The sequence below is a fragment of the Equus asinus genome, chromosome 19, assembly GCF_041296235.1.
Source record: "Equus asinus isolate D_3611 breed Donkey chromosome 19, EquAss-T2T_v2, whole genome shotgun sequence".
Classification (NCBI taxonomy): Eukaryota; Metazoa; Chordata; class Mammalia; order Perissodactyla; family Equidae; genus Equus; species Equus asinus.
Genome location: NC_091808.1, coordinates 2,793,253 through 2,810,104, shown reverse-complemented (window position 1 = coordinate 2,810,104; position 16,852 = coordinate 2,793,253). Strand labels below are relative to the sequence as shown.

Genomic DNA, 16,852 nt, shown 5'->3' with positions numbered 1-16,852 from the left:
ATTAGGTAGGTCTCTACAGTAATGCAATTAGGATTTAGTTAAGAAAGTCATTAGTTTTAAAATAACTTAAGTTTAATTTCTGCCACGCTTTATTTGAAAATTGTGTCACAGCAGGTCAATTTACAACATGCAATAAAGAAAACACTCATATCAGCGGCTGCGAGTTATTACAAATTTTTGATGTGCATTAAATGAGTACACTGGGTTCCACCCCCGGCCTTGCCAACCGATACGCGCGGTCTCCTGCTACAACAGTGTCAAATAATTCAACGTTCAATGTAAATACGAGATAATTTGCTTATAATCCCGTGCTGTGTGTTTGCGATGCCGGGAAACGCGGCTCCCATCCTCCGGGCAGGACGGGGGGCCGCGGCTCGGCCCGTGGACATCCTGCGGGCAACCCCTCGGGGTCACGGGCAGACCCCGCCCCTCCCGCGACGGGCCGGGGGCACCCCCGCCGGGGGACGGCGCGCCCCACGCCCCGGGCCCGGGAGGGACGTTTTTCTGCAAACTCACAGCCGTGACAAAGTTACATAAACGGTGCGGCGGGCTCCGGGGCCCCCGGCCCACCTGCCGAGGGCGCGGGGCGGCGTGCGCCCCCGGGGAGCGCCGGCCGCCCGCCCCCCGCCCCGCGGTGGCCCTCGCTCCGTCGGGGCTGCAGGGGAGGTCCGGCGGGCTCGGCTCGCGCTCCGGAGAGCACCGGGCTGGCGCGCGCGGCCTGGGCGCACGGGCCGGGCCGGGCCGGGGGCGCGGAGCCGGGCGTCCACCTGCCGGGCCGGGCGGCGGCGGGCGGGGGGCGTGGAGCGGCGGCCTGGGCGGGCGGCGGGGGGCGGACAATGGCCCGCGGCCGGGCCGGGGCTGCGCTTACCGCGGCGGCGGCGGCGGCGGCGGCGGGCGCTCTAGCCCCGCGCGGGCGCTCCGAGCCGCATCTCCTCAGCCTGCGCCGCCACCACCACCACCCCGGCGGCGGGCGGGCGGGCGAGCGGCGGGCGCTCGGGCGGCGGCGACAGCGGAGACGCGGCCGCGGCGCGCCGGGCCCAGGCGGCTGAGGCGGCGGCGCGGGCGGGCGGGCGGCGGGCGGGCGCGCGGGCTCGGGCGCGGGCGGCGGCGGGGACGGTGCTCCGCGGCGGCGGCCCCACAACCTCCCCTCCTCATTCACAAAAAATTGACCCACGTTGAACCATGATGCTGCTCCCCCCGCCAGCACCGAGCCTGGCGCTAATAGGCTAGCCGCGACGCCCGTCAGCCGCTCCGGCCCCGCCCCCTCGCCGGCGGCGCTGCAGCCATTGGCTGAAGCGGCCTTGCATCACCACCCCTCACGGGCCGCTCCCGCCCGCCCGGTTTCTAATGAAGAGCTCGTCAATTACGGCTCGGCCCCGCCCTCCGCCCGCCCTCCCCTGGCGCCCGACCGTCCTCCCATTGGCCCGCTTGGGCCCCAGGTACCGCCCCATCGGCTCCCGCCCCTCGTCCCGCCGCGGCCAACCGCCATGCCGGACGCCCTACGAACGGCAGGGATGCTCCACCCCCGCCCGCCTTCCCGCACACGTCCTGGACCCCATTGGCTGTCGGAGCTGTCAATCCAGAGGGCGGGGCTACTAAAGGATGCTCCAGGCGGCAGCCGCTGGGCGCTTCGCGGTTGAGAAAGCATAGGGAGCCGGGATCGGTGGTGACTGTAAACACGGGCTCTGGCCCTGGCGAGCCCCACTCGGCAGCCCCGAAGAGCTGGCCCACGCCAGCCCGGCGGTCAGGATCGCGTGCCTGCGGGTCTGCGGGCCTGACGGGCGCACGCTGGGGAGCGGAATGAGGCGCGGAGCCGGTCGGGCCTGGCCGCGGCCTCCATCTTGGGTACTGGCAGCGGTCACGTGGTGTTGCGTGCGCCCGGGGACGCAGGGGCGGTGCGGAGGATGAGCGCGCAGGCGCGGCGGGCCCCGCCCTGCCCCGCGGCGGGAACGCGGCCTCCGGGGCGAGGGGCGTGGGGCCGACCCACCGCGCCTGCGCCGGCGGGAAAGGGCCTTGACCGTGCGAGGTGACGGCCACTTGGATGCCGCGGCCGCAAGTCGAGGGTCGGTTGCAGGAGACGGCGGACTCACCCGGTGGTGCCAGCCGTGTCGCGCTGCTCCGGCGTCCTGGCTGGCTTCTTTGGCCCGAGTGCCCAGTATTTTCAGGCTGCCAGTGGGGCGGTCTGAGCCGTGTTAAATGACCACGTCGTGTCCCGCACGTGGCCCTTCGGGGACCGCAGTAAGGCACCGTACGCCGTTCACCCAGAGGCCGCGGTGGGGTCTCCGGCCACCACCCCCCTGGCCATTTCGTTCCGACGGGAGTGACAGCTTTTCAGCCTCGGTGCCCCTAGTGTTTGTCAGAACCCCATGTGTTCACCAAGCGAGGCTGAGTGAGGCACCCGCCTCGTGAGTCCCGCCTGGTTCCTGTGGCTGAGGCCGTCGTGCGTGTTCAGACCCACAGGAGGGTACACCTGTTGGCAGTTCTTGCAGGACTGAATCTTGATAGAGTGAGAGACTGAAACAATGGTATTCAGATTGCAGCATCTTATCACTGTTGTGTTGATAAAACACTTCCTTCAATGAAAGTGCTGTATGACGTCTATATTTCTAATTGAAAGGGTTGTCCAGATAACTTGCTTCCATGAAACCTTATACCTTGCAGGATACCTTGAGACCTCTGAGCGTGTTTCACAACTCACGAAAATGATGAGCGCTGCTCAGAAAGCTTGGGATCTTAATAAGCAAATTCTGTTAAATATGTTGGCGCTTAACTGAAGCCGCGTCTTTCCTAGAAAGCAGAATCGAGGTAGGTCATTTGAGAACCGCATCCAAGGGAGTTTTACCTCAAGTACAGAAATGTCCTTATTTCTCGTGCTCTGGTTGCATGAACTAGGAGACAGCGTCACACTGAACTACACAGGAAGATGTACAAGCATGTTAGGTGGAAAAAGGAATATTGGGTATATTGAGAACTTGGTCATGAAAGAAGAAAAATTGATGGAGAAATTGCCAGAGGTGACTAGGTTATCTCAAATTACCTGCTGGAGGTAGGGAGGGAGACACCCATCCCTCACCGACACCCTTAGTGCTCATTGTCACATCAAGAAAAAAAGACACTGACAAACCTTCATCACACATTAACTTAAACTTGAGCTTTTCCAAGTTTTATGCCCCAGATGTTTTTTCAGGGGAGAAAAGAAGCATATCTGTTTTAATGAAAATCAGTCCTTTGTGGTTTTATGTTCTTTTATTTGTTTTGTAATGAGGAATTTTTGAATTTTTTTTTAACTTTCCAGAACTTAAAAGAAAATCAGAAAGCAGCTCAGTTTAATTATCGATCTTAGAATAACCCCAGAGGCAAAGAGCTGAAGCCTGCAGGAGTCTGTGTGACAAAGTCAGCCCATGGGATGTTGGCAGACATGTGTGATTGCTTACTTTGAGAGCCTTTCCTTTTAGAAATGAACAAAGACTAGTTTTCATCTCGTTCTTGATCATTGACTTTTGGAGGAAAAAATGTAGCTATGTGGGTAAAAGTAAAACTTTCAAAATGAAAATGCACAATTTTGCAGTATGTTTACTATCTTAAAATAATAAGTAATGATTAGAAAACCTTGTGGTGGTCTAGTGGTTAAGATTTGACTTTCCCTGCCTCTGCCTGGCTCATTTCCCGCTCAGGGAACCACACCAACCATCTGTGGGTTGTCATACTGTGGCAGCTGCATGTTGCTGTGGTGCCGAAAGCTGTGCCACCTGTATTTCAAATACCAGCAGGGTCACCCATGGTGGACAGGTTTCAGCGGAACCTCCAGACTAAGACAGACTAGGAAGAAGGACCTGGCCACCCACTTCCGAAAAAATTGGCTGTGAAAACCCTATGAATAGCAGTGGAGCATTGTCTGATACAGTGCTGGCGGGTGAGAGGATGGCTCAGAAAGACAGGGCAGGGTTCCACTCTGCTTTCCACAGGGTCACTGTCCACTAGGAGTTGAAATCGACTCGATGGCACTAACCAAAAAGAAAGCCTTGGGCATTGTAGGTAGAAATGCCTGCCCCGAGACAGCTTAACTTTAAAGCAAATGAATGGTGAATTGCAAAATTTTAAAACAAAAGACATAGCTGAAGAAAATTACCACTAGTGATCTGGCTGATGATAGAAGCAGTACATTCATCAATTTTCATATAAGGTGAGATAGGATCAGCAGCTGAGTCATATTTAGATGATAAAAATTAAAGTACAGGGGCCGGCCCCATGGCTGAATGATTGGGTTTGCGCGGTCCGCTTCGGTGGCCCAGGGTTTCACCAGTTCGGATCCCGGGTGCGGACATGGCACCGCTTGGCAGGCCATGCTGAGGTGGCATCCCACATGCCACAAGTAGAAGGACCCACCCACAACTAAAAATATATGCAAGTATGTACCAGGTGGGCTTTAGGGAGAAAAAGGAAAAATAAAATCTTTAAAAAAAAAATTTTAAGTACAAATTCATTTCACAGATTATTAAAAGTATACAATAATCAAGAGAAATGCAGGGGAAATGCTGCATATAAGCCTAGTAAAATTAATTTTACAAGTACAAAATGAGAGCTCTATGCCTAAAGAAAAAGTCACATGGAAGAGTTCTGGGATTCCTAAGTGTCATTCATTAAACGGTAGAATTCCATCCAGAGGGATGAGTGGTCCCATTGCTGTGTGCCAGTCAGGCCTCCTCGCCTGCAGTCCTGAGAGCCCTCCGGAGAGTGAGGCATCTGGTAACTGTTGGCCCAGTGTGTAGGACATCCCTACCTGCCTTTGCTGGAGAAGAGAGACTTGGAAGCCTGGGCGGCTGTCTTGAGATCCCTGAGCGGCTGTCTGGCTGAAGGAGACCCATCCACAGCCTATATGAAGAGTGAGTACAAGAGAGATCTACGTGATGGAAGGAAAGTCTCTAACACTGGAGCTGAGCGTGAGGGGAAAGGTCAGCAACAGCCAAAACACGAGGTAACATCCATGTGGGGCTCATACAAAGGCCTTTTCCAGAGAGTCCCAAACTCAAAGCATTTTGCTTCAGAAGGAAAATGAATCCCAGTGTTAAGGGAAGGAAACGAATCCTTCCATCAGAAATAAAGACAGCCCCGAAGACTCAAACTAAAAAAAAAAATCTGGAATTAGGTGTTCACCAAGATGGCCAATTATAAAGTAAATACTCCAAAAAAACCAATAACTCTCAGATATACTAACAACACTTGATAATATAAATGCTCGTATTTTTGAGCATTCGCTATGTGGCAGGCATTATGCTAAGTACTTTATATGCATTAGAAAAACAAGATGGAAAATTCCCCATCACATTAACAAAAAAAACATTTTAAATACCTAAAGGTAACACTAAATCCCAATGGAACTTCATAGGAGTTAATTGACAAAATGGTTGAATAGTTCATCTGGAAGAATAAACATTTGAGAACAGTCAAAAAGAAGAGTGATGTGAGAGAAAACAAAACATATTATCTAGGCTGCATAATGAAAACAGGGTGGACTGGCCAAGAGTGATGGAAAATAAAGGAAAGTACAGCCCCCAGCAAATGCAAGAATCCGGCTGATATCCAGCCACTGGATTCCTCCGTCCCAGCTGCTCATGGCAGACATCCTTCCAGGCTGGTCAGTGCCTGCGCCATATCACTTGGTAAGTATTTCAAACATCATCCCTGTAAGGATATGACATATAATCAAGGTGCCTTTTCAAATCGGTGAGAAAATCATGTGGGAGAGCACCTGCTAATCATTTGGAGGGAAAAGAATAAAATTGGAATCCGACCTCATTAGATGGAGGAAAGATGTAACTGTTAGAAAAAACAAAAGCCATAAAAGTGCTAAGAAAGAGCCAGCCCTGATGGCCCAGTGGTTAAAGTTTGGCACTCACACTGCTTCGGCCACCCGGGTGTGGTCAGTAGCCATGCTATGGCAGTGGCTCACATGGAAGTACTTACAACAATGATTTACAACCTTGCACTGGGGCTGTGGGGTGGAAATAAAAAAGAACAAAAGCAGAAGATCAGCAATAGGTGTTAGCTCAGAGCAAATCTTTTCCTGCAAAAAAAAAAAAAAACTAAGAAAACATGTTAGTGGACCTTGCATAGGGTTACGGAATTCCAAAATACCATCAACAATTGTAAAGGGAATTATTAATATATTTGACTACGTTACAATTAAAGTTTTGGGTACAATCAATAGGGAAACAGATAAATCCCAATTCTGGCATATTCATACAAAAGAACATTACTCAGCAATAAAAAAGAATGAACTACTGATCCAGATGGATGGACGTCAAAAATGTCATAAAAGAAGTCTGATACAAGAGTACATACTCTGTGACTCCATTCATGTGAAGCACAGGACCCCGCCCAAAGAATCAGTGGGGGCAGACATCAGAAGCCTGGTCCTTGGCAGAGGATTGACTGGGAAACCCAGCACAAGAGAGCTTTCTGAGGCAATGGAGAGGATATACATCTCGAGCAGGGTGGAGCTTGCACAGGGGTAAACACTTGTCACAACTCATTGAATTTAAGGGCTGTGCCCTTCACAGGCAGATTTTACCTCCAAAGAAAAAATATTAGAGGCAGAGGCTGCCCCATTTCGGGGGGAGGGGTGGAACCCCTCGGTGCAGGAACAACACAAGCTTCCAAGTACTGTGCAGAGCGTGTGCATGATGTTTCCTAAAGGCTACATCTCCCTCATGGGAAGAAGGGCTTTCAGAGCTGAGAGACAAAAATGAACGTTCCAAGACGGGCAGAGACATGTACAAGCAAAACAGAAAAGGAGAAACGCCCAATAAACATGACAAGACATTCTACTCCCTAATCACGAGAGAGACGCATCGCTTTCTCTAGCTATGTGATGAAAGCCAACGTGAAGAAACAGACACACTTGCACATCAACAGCGAGTGTCAGCGGTGGAGACTTCTAGACGGCTACTTACTAGACACAAATAAAACCTTAACGTTTTGCATAATCTTCCGCCTGGTGATTCCGCTTCTAGAACTTCCTTTGAATGAAATAAATATGGATGTTGATAAAGATTTAGCTAAAAGATTCCCAGCAAGAACGATTGGGAGATAGAGATATATATGTCCCAGTTTCCACTAAAATGGGGGATTTCTATCATGGAAAGAAATTCTTACTAGTTTTAAGTGGAAAGGAAGACCACAAAATATCATTACGATGTGATACAGTTTTTATAAATGAAACATTTATAGACACAGAAAAGACAGAGAAAGTCTGTCAAAATGTTCCTGATGCCTTCTATGTGGAAGATGCGAGAGTACTGTTCTCTTTTCACTCGTCCCAGCTTTCCAAATTCTCCAGTGAATATGCATTACTTTTGTAATAAAAACAAAAGCCTCCAAAAGGGTGTGAAGTTCACTACGGAAGGTGTAGCTGAGAGAGCCAGGCAGGTCACGGAAGCGCAGGTGCAGGGCAGGTGCGAGAAGAGCTGTTGAGTTTGAGACGGAAACAGCAAAGACAGACCAAGGTAGGAACAGTGGAGGGGGAGTTCAAGGCTCCTCGCCCAGCCCTAGGATTTCCGTCTTTTCCAGGCACCTGCTCCCTGCAGCTTGTCCCAAGGCTCTCTCCCCAGAACCTCTCCAGAGCAGGATGCTCAGCCAGGCGATTAGAATAAGTAGTGAGCCGTGTCCTGAACTGCCTCATAGGGAAGAGCTGGTATGGAAACTCGCCTGGCTCCTCCTGCCAGGGTTTCTGGCTTGGATCCTTGATTAAATGAAGCTGCCCCTGACTGGGCAGATGACACCAACAGCTACCAAAGATGGGGATATCCTCTTGTTTGTTTGGTTTTCATTTGTTAGGTTTCTTTGAGATAAAATTTGGAGCCATCAGCATATGGGGAGTAGCTGAAGGGGCCAGGGAGGGAGTGGGTGGACAGTAAGGGAGTTGGAATGAGGGACAGGGGACCGGGCTGTGTTACCCAGCTGGCCAGAACTGTCTGCCTGGGGGAAGGAGAGGGGGGCATTTATCCATTAGCAACCTTCCCCTAATGGTCCAGGCTTATCCCCCAGGTGAGAAGTCCCTCCACTTCCAGGTCCAGCAAACCCAAGTTCTGAGAGAGTCCCATGGACACCCCACCCTGAGCATCAGAGAAGTTCTGGGGCAGGTGACCAAAGTGAGGGGCCCCAGGTGGCACCTGCAGAGCCTGTGGAGAGTGGCCACCGCAGCAGAGCTGGGATGGGATGGGGCCCAAGAGAGCTGGAAGTGGTGTGCCAGGCAGGTCCCGCACACAGGTGGCCACCAGGTCTAGGTTCGCCTGCCGTCCCAGTGAAATTGTTGGTAGCACCCCCTCAGGCTCAAAGGTGTGTGGGTGGTAAGTTGCATGGTCACCCGGCGGATGCGTGAAGTGAAAAGGGAGTCAGGGAGCCAGTGTGGGGAGACCTGGGGGACGGATTTTATTTTCTCCCTGTGCAGAGCCTTGAACATGTCTGTGGCTGAGGAGGAGAAGGAAGAGGAGTGGGCGGTGGCCTGAGATGGTTCCAGACGGCAATGTGGAGGACGAGATGGAAGCTCCAGGCCATCCCTAACACGTGGGTCCTGGGGCAAGAGGCCAGTGCAGGCTCACACACCACATGTCTAAAAACGTAGAAAGAGCAAATCAGGCTAAGAAACTTCAATCAAATGTGCACAGTGTCCCCCTCTCTGACACACACGCTCTGTAACTGTCTGGAATTTAGAGCTCTTTCTCGGGGTTCCATGTCACAGTGGAGCCCTGGCCCTGGCTTGTCCCCTCTGTCTTCCTACCTCTGGCCCCATCACGCACCTTAACGCACTTCACTTCCATGCTTGCGGACACCCCAGCCCACTGGTCCAAGCTCTCCTGCCGTCTGCACACTTGGTGTCCCCCAGCCCTAAGGGCGGCAGCCCAGGGTGCCATCTAACTTGGGAGAGACGGACCTGAGGAAGAAGCCCCTGCATGGGCTCAGGAAATGGGTTCTGGCCTTTTGGGCAGGGAACCCTGGGCCCCAGTCACCCAGGAGCAGGATGTAGAAGGGTGAGCACGGGCCCCAGATGGGCACCACCACTCGGCCCCACAGACTTCTCACCTTGGGAGAAAGATTTGCTGGAGGAGCGTCAGAGTGGGTCCTGGGGAGTGTGAGCCCAGGCCAGGGGCCCTCTTGTTCAGGAGTACTGAAAAGCCCAGACAGAAAAATCCTGGACCAGGAGAAGACTCTAAAGGGAAAGAGGAGAGTGTGCATCCTGAGAGAGACATGTTTCTAGGTGTGGTCAGGATGGCACCTTAATTTTATAATAGATACCGTCCCAGCTGAGCAACAGGAGCCAGGGAGGGCCAGTAATGATAGCGACCAGCAATGTTTGGTGTGCCTGCTACAAGCCAGGCCTGTTGGAAACAGCTTTGGCAGGGTGGCAAAGGGAGAGCTGAGTGGGGATATAAAAGGGATTGCTGAGTGGTGCCAAGGGCCCCACAAAGTCAAAGGCGGTGTGTTTGTAATGACACCAAGTTCATTTGTTTTTTCTAGTAGGGCTCAGAAGCCTACTTGCAATGAACTCCCCTGGATGGATGGATTCAAGGTAGGTGGCTGGGATGAAAGAGAAAGGAATGAGGACCCTGAGGGTACCAGCCACAGCGGTGGACGTGATCCACTATGGGGTCCAGGCTGGATGGGACAGGAAGGGGTGGGAGATAGAAAAAGTCAGAATGGAGGAACTCGGGGTTTCAGTGAGATGCCTCAGGAGCAGCTCAGTTTAAGGGACCAGAAGGACTGGAGATGTGGGCGGTTGTGGAAGGAGGTTACTGTTGCAGTTTAAGATTTCAGTGGTGCAGCAGAGGGCAAAGTGCAGGATTCTGGCGAGGTGCCCTGCTAGTTTCCCTGAAAACATTCTCGTTACAGAAGACCTAGGGACTCTGCCTAAAAGACAGCATTTTGAAAAACACATGGCTAAGCGTATAAGAAAGTAAGGGAAATCCCCAGAGGCTGAAAATGAAGAACGAAGTAAAGATTGGAAATCTCCTCCACGCATGTTTAAATTAGGAGGAAGGTTTTGCCCATCTGTCTGATCCAGGGCCTTGGGTTTAAATGCCCCACTGGAGAGCCACACTGGGGCTCCTGCGTGATGCTCAGGTCCACTCTGCATCCTTGGTGAAAGGACAGACCAGAAAGAAATCTGCCTCCTGGAGCAGAGACAAGGAAGAGCATCTCCCTCTCCACCTCGGCTCTCAGTGGGGAAAAGGCTCCCCTGAGAACTCGCCACAGCGCTGTGCTCGCTTGGGTTTGAATTCATATCACCTGTGGGATCTGGGAACCCTCGGGCCAAGAAAGGCACATAGGAAGAAGTCCAGTATGGGGTGCTCTGTGGCATCCGGCAGAAGCGGACGGACTAACGAGGGACGCACCCTCAACCTGCAGATGAAGCCTCACTCTAAATGAGCTCACGACCTAAAATTGTAAAACCCAAAGGAAATAGTCGCCATGGGCAAGAGTCAGCAGATACATAAAGAGCAGGAATATAGCCCTCCACCCAGGAAACCGAGGAAATATCAGTGAGTTTAAGAAACATATGTTAGCGATTAGGAACACACTTAAGGAAGAATTGAATATGCAACAAAAGAATAAGACAAAAGGAAAGAGAAAAGATGAATTATTAAAAGAACCAAATAAAACTTCTAGAGATGAAGAATGTAGTTGTTAAAATTAAAAATTCAGTGGGGAAGATAAAAAAAAAAACATTAGAAACAGCAGAAAACATCATTAGCAAACCGGAAGATAGATCCGAGGAAATTATCCAAATGCAGACCACAGAGGAAAAGATATGGAAGGAAATATTTAGTAGGAGATCGTGGCTGCATTGATGCCCTCACTCCAGCTCCTCTACCCAGGTAGGGGTGGGGCACCCAACCCCAAGCTACAGGAAGAATCGCCTGCTAATGGCTCACAGCCGCGTCCTTCTCCAGACAAGGGAGTCCCCTCACCTAGAAATGCTGGCGAGGTTACCCCGTCCCCTCACAGAGGGGGAGCTCCCAAGGCCAGCGGATGACTGATAGGGGTAGAAAAGGCCCAACCTCCCATGGTACAAGGCACGCTCCTGAGCTGGGGTTGAGCCTAAATCACACCTTTGCCTAGCTTCTCCCCTGCCCTCACTTTGTTATAGTTTCTTCCGAGAGCAATTCCTCAATAAATCGTTTGCACAAGAATGCTCGCCCCAAAGTCTGCTTCTGGGGTATCTGATCTCCGACAGGGCGCTACAGGAGGAGAGAATGGAGGAGGGGCGAGGAAATGGCTGGGAAATTCCTAGAACTAACTAACGAAGAGGAAGCTCAGATTCAGGAAGTCCTACAAGTTCCGAGGATGAGAGAAATAAAAGTAACGACACCCAGGCCATGCAGTAGCAGTATTGCACAATGCCAGCAAGAAAGCAGCTCTGCACAAAGCAACTTGAAGACACAACAGACTGCCTCCTAAGGAACTGTCAAAAGTCACATTTTCAAAGTGCTAAGAGAAAGTATTGGTTAGCCCAGAGATCTGTGCCAGCTAAACTTTCATTCAATGCTGAAGGTAAAATAATGACGTTTTCCAAACACTGAGAGAGCTAAGCAAGGATATACTTGGGCAGGAAGGACGTTACACCAGGGAGCAGACAATGTGGGTCCCTCACCCAAACCCCTGGGTACTCGCAGCTCTGGAGCACCAGGACTGGGGCTCCCACTGCAGCGCCTGCAGCCTCTGCCTGAGGGCAGCCTGGAAGTGCCGGGGAGGAAGCCCTGGAACAGCCTTCTAAGGACTGAGAGGACTTGTAGATCAACCGCACTCTGAGAGGTGCTCTGGGCGTTTTCCAGACGTCCCATCAGGATGAGCCCCAGGAGCCCAGAGCAACGAGCCGCACACCCTTTGTTGGCCACCTTCCTTCCCTCTCTCATGTCGCCACTCCCCTAACCTGTGTCCTGGGGTCGCCTCCCCAGTAAATGACTTGCGCTCAAACCCTTGTCTTAGGGACAGGTGGGAGCCCAACCTAAGTCATGGTACCAGAACTGGTCCTAGGAAGCTGACCTTCAGGATAGGGTCCTGCAGCTGGAGGGACATGGGGCAGTGATAACCCTGGTGTGTCCTGACATCACAGTTACAAAGACTGGCATCTCCGTAGTTGGATGGGGATGAAGCAAAGTGGAAGAGAGTGCTATGAGTAGTGCAGTGTTCTGTACTTGGAAGATGCGGAGGAAATCGCAATTACAAGCATGGTGGAGTTGATTTCCCGGTTATTGGCGGCAACAGAAGCTCTGAAGGAAGACAACAAAAGGTGCCAGCCAGGAAATGCCTCAGGGCATGATGCAGAAGGCAGCAGTGAAAGGGGCTGTCAGCTTCTGCCATTGGAGGGGAAACCGGGATCCGCTTTGAGCACAAGGGTGGCGGAATCACAATGGAGGTGGACTTCATACCCCAGCAGGTTTCTGTTGCTAAAGTCAAGGGCCTGCTGGGGAAGAAGTGGGATCCTGAATGTAGAAAAGGAACATTAGGGAAGATGAGCTGAGAACCTCAAGCCTCTGGATTCTCCTAAATGCTCTGGGCCAGCAGAAGCGGCCTCCTGCATGCTGGAGGAGGGGCCAGCGAAGCCTCAGCTGAGAGGATGCCTCACAAGGTGATGCTCGCCCAGCTCCAGACACTCCTCATCTTCCCTCCTTGGTTCTAGAGCAAAGGTCAACTCCATGCGTGGGCCGGGCGGGGGACTTACACCTCCTGCTAAAGGAAGAAAGGGATCATCAGATAAAGAGCTGCAGGAGTTGACCAGTAGTGTGTGGACAGCAGCAGGCGATCCTGAGGGTGCTGCCCAGGCAGAGCAGAGCAGAAGCCGGATAGGGGAGAGGGTACTGACATGGGGTGCTCCTCTGTGACTCAGGATTTAACATCCTGCAAGGACACCAGGAGCCAGAGCTGACAGGATGCCAGAAGATCCCCTGGAGACAGTGGCCAACAGTGAAAGAGAGACGGGTGCCACACCTGCCTCGGCCCTGAGAGTTAGGTGGCTCTGAGAGGCAGGCATGCTGGAAGGGATTTAGGTGGCTCTGAGTCTTGGGGCCACATAGGAATTCTTCCTCCCAGGCCAAGTCTCTCTCATGGGGGCATCTAAGGGTTTGCAGACCCACCCTGCAGTCCTTTCCCCAGTCCCTGAGTGTGTATGGTATCAATTCATGGTACATGTTAAGATTTATTTGTGGCCTAGTATGTGGCCATGGGGTGGTCTAGTGGTTAAGATTCGGTGCCCTCACTGCCTCGGCCTGGGTTCGTTTCCTGGTCAGAGAACCACACCACCTGTCTGCTGGTTTTCATACTGTGGTGGCTTCATGTTGCTATGATACTGAAAGCTATGCCACCAGTATTTCAAACACCAGCAGGGTCACCCATGGTGGACAGGTTTCAGTGGCATTTCTAGACTAAGACTGATGAGGAAGAAAGACATGGCCACCCACTTCCAGAAAACTCGGCCATGCAAACCCTATGAATAGCAGCAGACCATTGTCTGACAGAGCGCCGGCAGGACAGAGGATGGCACAGAAAGACGGGGTATGGTTCCCCTCTGCTGTCCACAGGGTCACTAGGAGTCGGAATTGACTCAACGGCACTAACAATAAACAAAAATATGGCTATAGCTAGCGTTTGTAAATGTTCCATATATGCCTGAAAAACAAACTGTTTGTTAATTTAAGAGTGCAGAATCCTTTTGATATGTGAACATTAGTTTAATCTTGGGATGGGTGTACTTAGCAGATGGCAGAGCCCTCTCTTTAGTTCTCTCCCCTGTGGAGTAAGAGTTATCATGATAGCAAAGGACTCCCCACCCCCCTGGCCCCTGTCCTGGCCAAGACAGTAAGTCAGCTGCAAGAAAATGCTGAGCAAAGAAATTTTAAGTGTGTGAGTAAATCTAAGCGGGCGAGAGCTATAGCAGACAATGGTATAAAATAACGTGATCGATGCTTTCTAATGTATAATGACAAAGTGGAGCTTACAAGGGAGCAGGGGACATTAGAGTTTAAGCATTTTAAGATTCTTGTATTATCTGGGAGGTTTAACTCTAGATTTTGTTAAAGGAAAAATGCTTGTTACAAATTTTAAAGGAAACACTGAAAGACCTGAAATAGAATGTACAACTTCCAAAGCGGAGTGGTGGCGGGGGGGTGGGGGAGGGGCTGAAGGGTGGGGGAGGGGCGGGGTGGGTGGAGAATAAAGGAAGAAAAGAGGGAAAAAACCTATCAGTCCAATAGAAGTTAGGGAAGGAGAATAAAGGAAGCATGGAAATAGCAGGTTAAGCAGAAAACCCAGAGTAACACTGGGCACTAAGTCCAGATGTGTCAGGTATCACAATGAACGTAAATGGCTAAATTTTCCAGTTAAAGACAGATTGTTAGACTGGGTTTAAAATTACAATCTGTCTCCCTACTTTTATAAGTGATGGTCATAAACATGAGAATAATGAAAAGTTGATAATATGCCGAGTCAAAAATGGTGTTCTAGACCACCACTAATCAAAACAAGTCTTTGTTATTACAATATCAGTAGAAATTGACTCCAAGGAAAGAACGCCTTAGAGACAAAAGTGGCCACTACATGATGGCAAGAGGGGCAATTCATCAGTAAGGTATATCAGTTTAAACTTTTTTGCATCTAGTAATTTAGTCTCAAAGTAATATGAAGCAATAATTTTAAAAGTTCCAAGGAGAAATTTATAAACCCATGTTAGTGGAGAACACTGGTCTTTCAGTAACTGATGTACAATATTTGAATAATAAAATTAACAAGTTTATATGAATGTTCATATATCGAAAGAATTCTGCACTTCTAGATTAGCAAACACGTTCTTTTCAGGTTTATATGGAACATTTACAAACCTGGCCATGGCCACATACTGTGCCACAAAGCAAATCTCAACATCTTCCAAAGATTTAATACCATACAGCTCACTTGCTTTCACCAAAATGTGATTGAGTTGGAAGCCAATTACAAAAAGATGTCACCAAGAACACCTTTAGGCAAATTATTAGAACTAATAAGAGAGCTCGGCAAGATTGCTGGATATAAGATCCATATATCAAAATTCATTGTGTTCCTATATACCATTTAGAAAGACTCAGAATTGTAAAGAAGATGCCATTTATAACGCAAAAACCTTGTGATACCTTGGGATAGATCTAACAAAATTTAAGGTATTTATGGAGACAATTATGAAACTTTATTGAAAGATATTTAAAAAGGACCCAAATAACTGGAAACATAGACCAAATTTCATCAATTCTGAAAGATGCATTTTTTCACATTTTTAACATCTCAGAAATCAGACATGTCTTAAAATCAACAGTGCCTTAGCTTTGTGTCATAGGTCATAGATCAAGTGGCAGCATTTTTTCTTTCTTCATAGCATGTAAGATGATGGTGTGTCTTTTACTCAATGGCATCTTGGATTCAATGAAATGAACACCACGTCTGTGGATGGAAAGACTCAAAATTGTAAAAATGGCTGTTCTTGCCAATTTGTTTTATAACTTCAGTGCAGTTTTTGGCAAGTTGCTTCTGAAAATGATTGAATAGCAAAGAGCCCAGAATAGGCAAGGCAATTCTGATAAATACACGGCAGTGAGGGAAGCTGTATTTACTAGCTATCAAGATCTCTTCTAAGTTTTAGGAATCCGATTGTGTGATATAGGCTTGGGGACAGCAGTGTAACAGAGTAGAGGCCAGACACTGTGTATGGAAACTTACTCTGTGACAGTGATCACAGGACAGAGCAGTGGGGAAGGACTGCTAAATAATTGACCCTTGAACAATTGGCTAACCGTATTGAAAAAACCAAAATAAAATTCCTATCTCACACCAAACACATAAACTTGGCATAAAAAAAATTATAGGTAAAAAGCAAAACTTTAAAGTTTTAGAAGTAAATGTGAGACGGATAGTTTTGTGATCCATGGAAGGATTTCTTATATAGAACATAAAAAAGCATAAACTATAAAGGAAGATAACAAGTTAGACAACATTGTTCAACAGCATTAGCCATTAGGGAAATACAAATTAACCCATGATGAGATACCACTTCACACCTATTTGAGTGGCTAAGGTGAAAAAGAATGATGACAACAAGGCAGACAAAGATGCAAAGCAATTGCAGCTCTCACTTATGGCTGGTGGGAATGCAAAATGGTGTAGCCACTCCGAAAAACGGTTTTGCAGTTTTCCTCCCAAAGGCAGACGTACACCTACCGTATGACCCAGCAATCCTGTGCCCAGGTATTCACCCCGCAGAAACGAAAACAGATGCTCACACTAAAGCCTATACACGGTGTTTATAGCGGCTCTGTTCTTAACAGCCCAAAACTGGAGACAACCCAAGTCTTTCAACAATTGAATGAATCAACAAACAGAGGTCTATCCGTACCGACAATAACCACACAATATTTACTGCACAACAACAAAATGGAATGAACACGCAACAACATGCCTGAACACGTGCTCATTAATTATTCTTTCCACCTTTCTGTAAGCTTGAAATGTTTGATAGTGACACACAAAACAAAATACATGCACACATAATAAAATTATGGAGGGCAGTTTAAAGAACAGAGCCTTTCCCTTTCAAGATTTTATTAGTATTTAAACACCCAGTGGCTATTTATTCAATGCCTGTCTTCCACATTAGACAAGAAGCTCTCTAGAACTGTCTCTCTCATTCACTGCTCTACTTTTTCCACCTTGCACAGCTCCTGGCCCTCAACAAATGCATGTTGAATGAACATCATTTCTGTGATCCAGAAAAGACAAGAACTGTGCATTATTTCTTAATCCTGAGCATGGTAGTTGTACAATTGAAACACAA

General features: G+C 49.5%; 1 protein-coding gene across 1 annotated transcript in view; it reads right to left on the bottom strand.

Annotated features, from left to right (window-relative positions):
- Positions 1-1,047, bottom strand: part of HDAC4 (histone deacetylase 4) — a 335,893-nt gene extending 334,846 nt beyond the window's left edge. Inside the window, exon 1 of the mRNA XM_044751535.2 lies at positions 869-1,047. The gene's annotated coding sequence lies outside the window, so the exon portion shown is untranslated. The remainder of the gene's footprint in view (positions 1-868) is intronic.
- Positions 1,048-16,852: the final 15,805 nt, after the last annotated feature.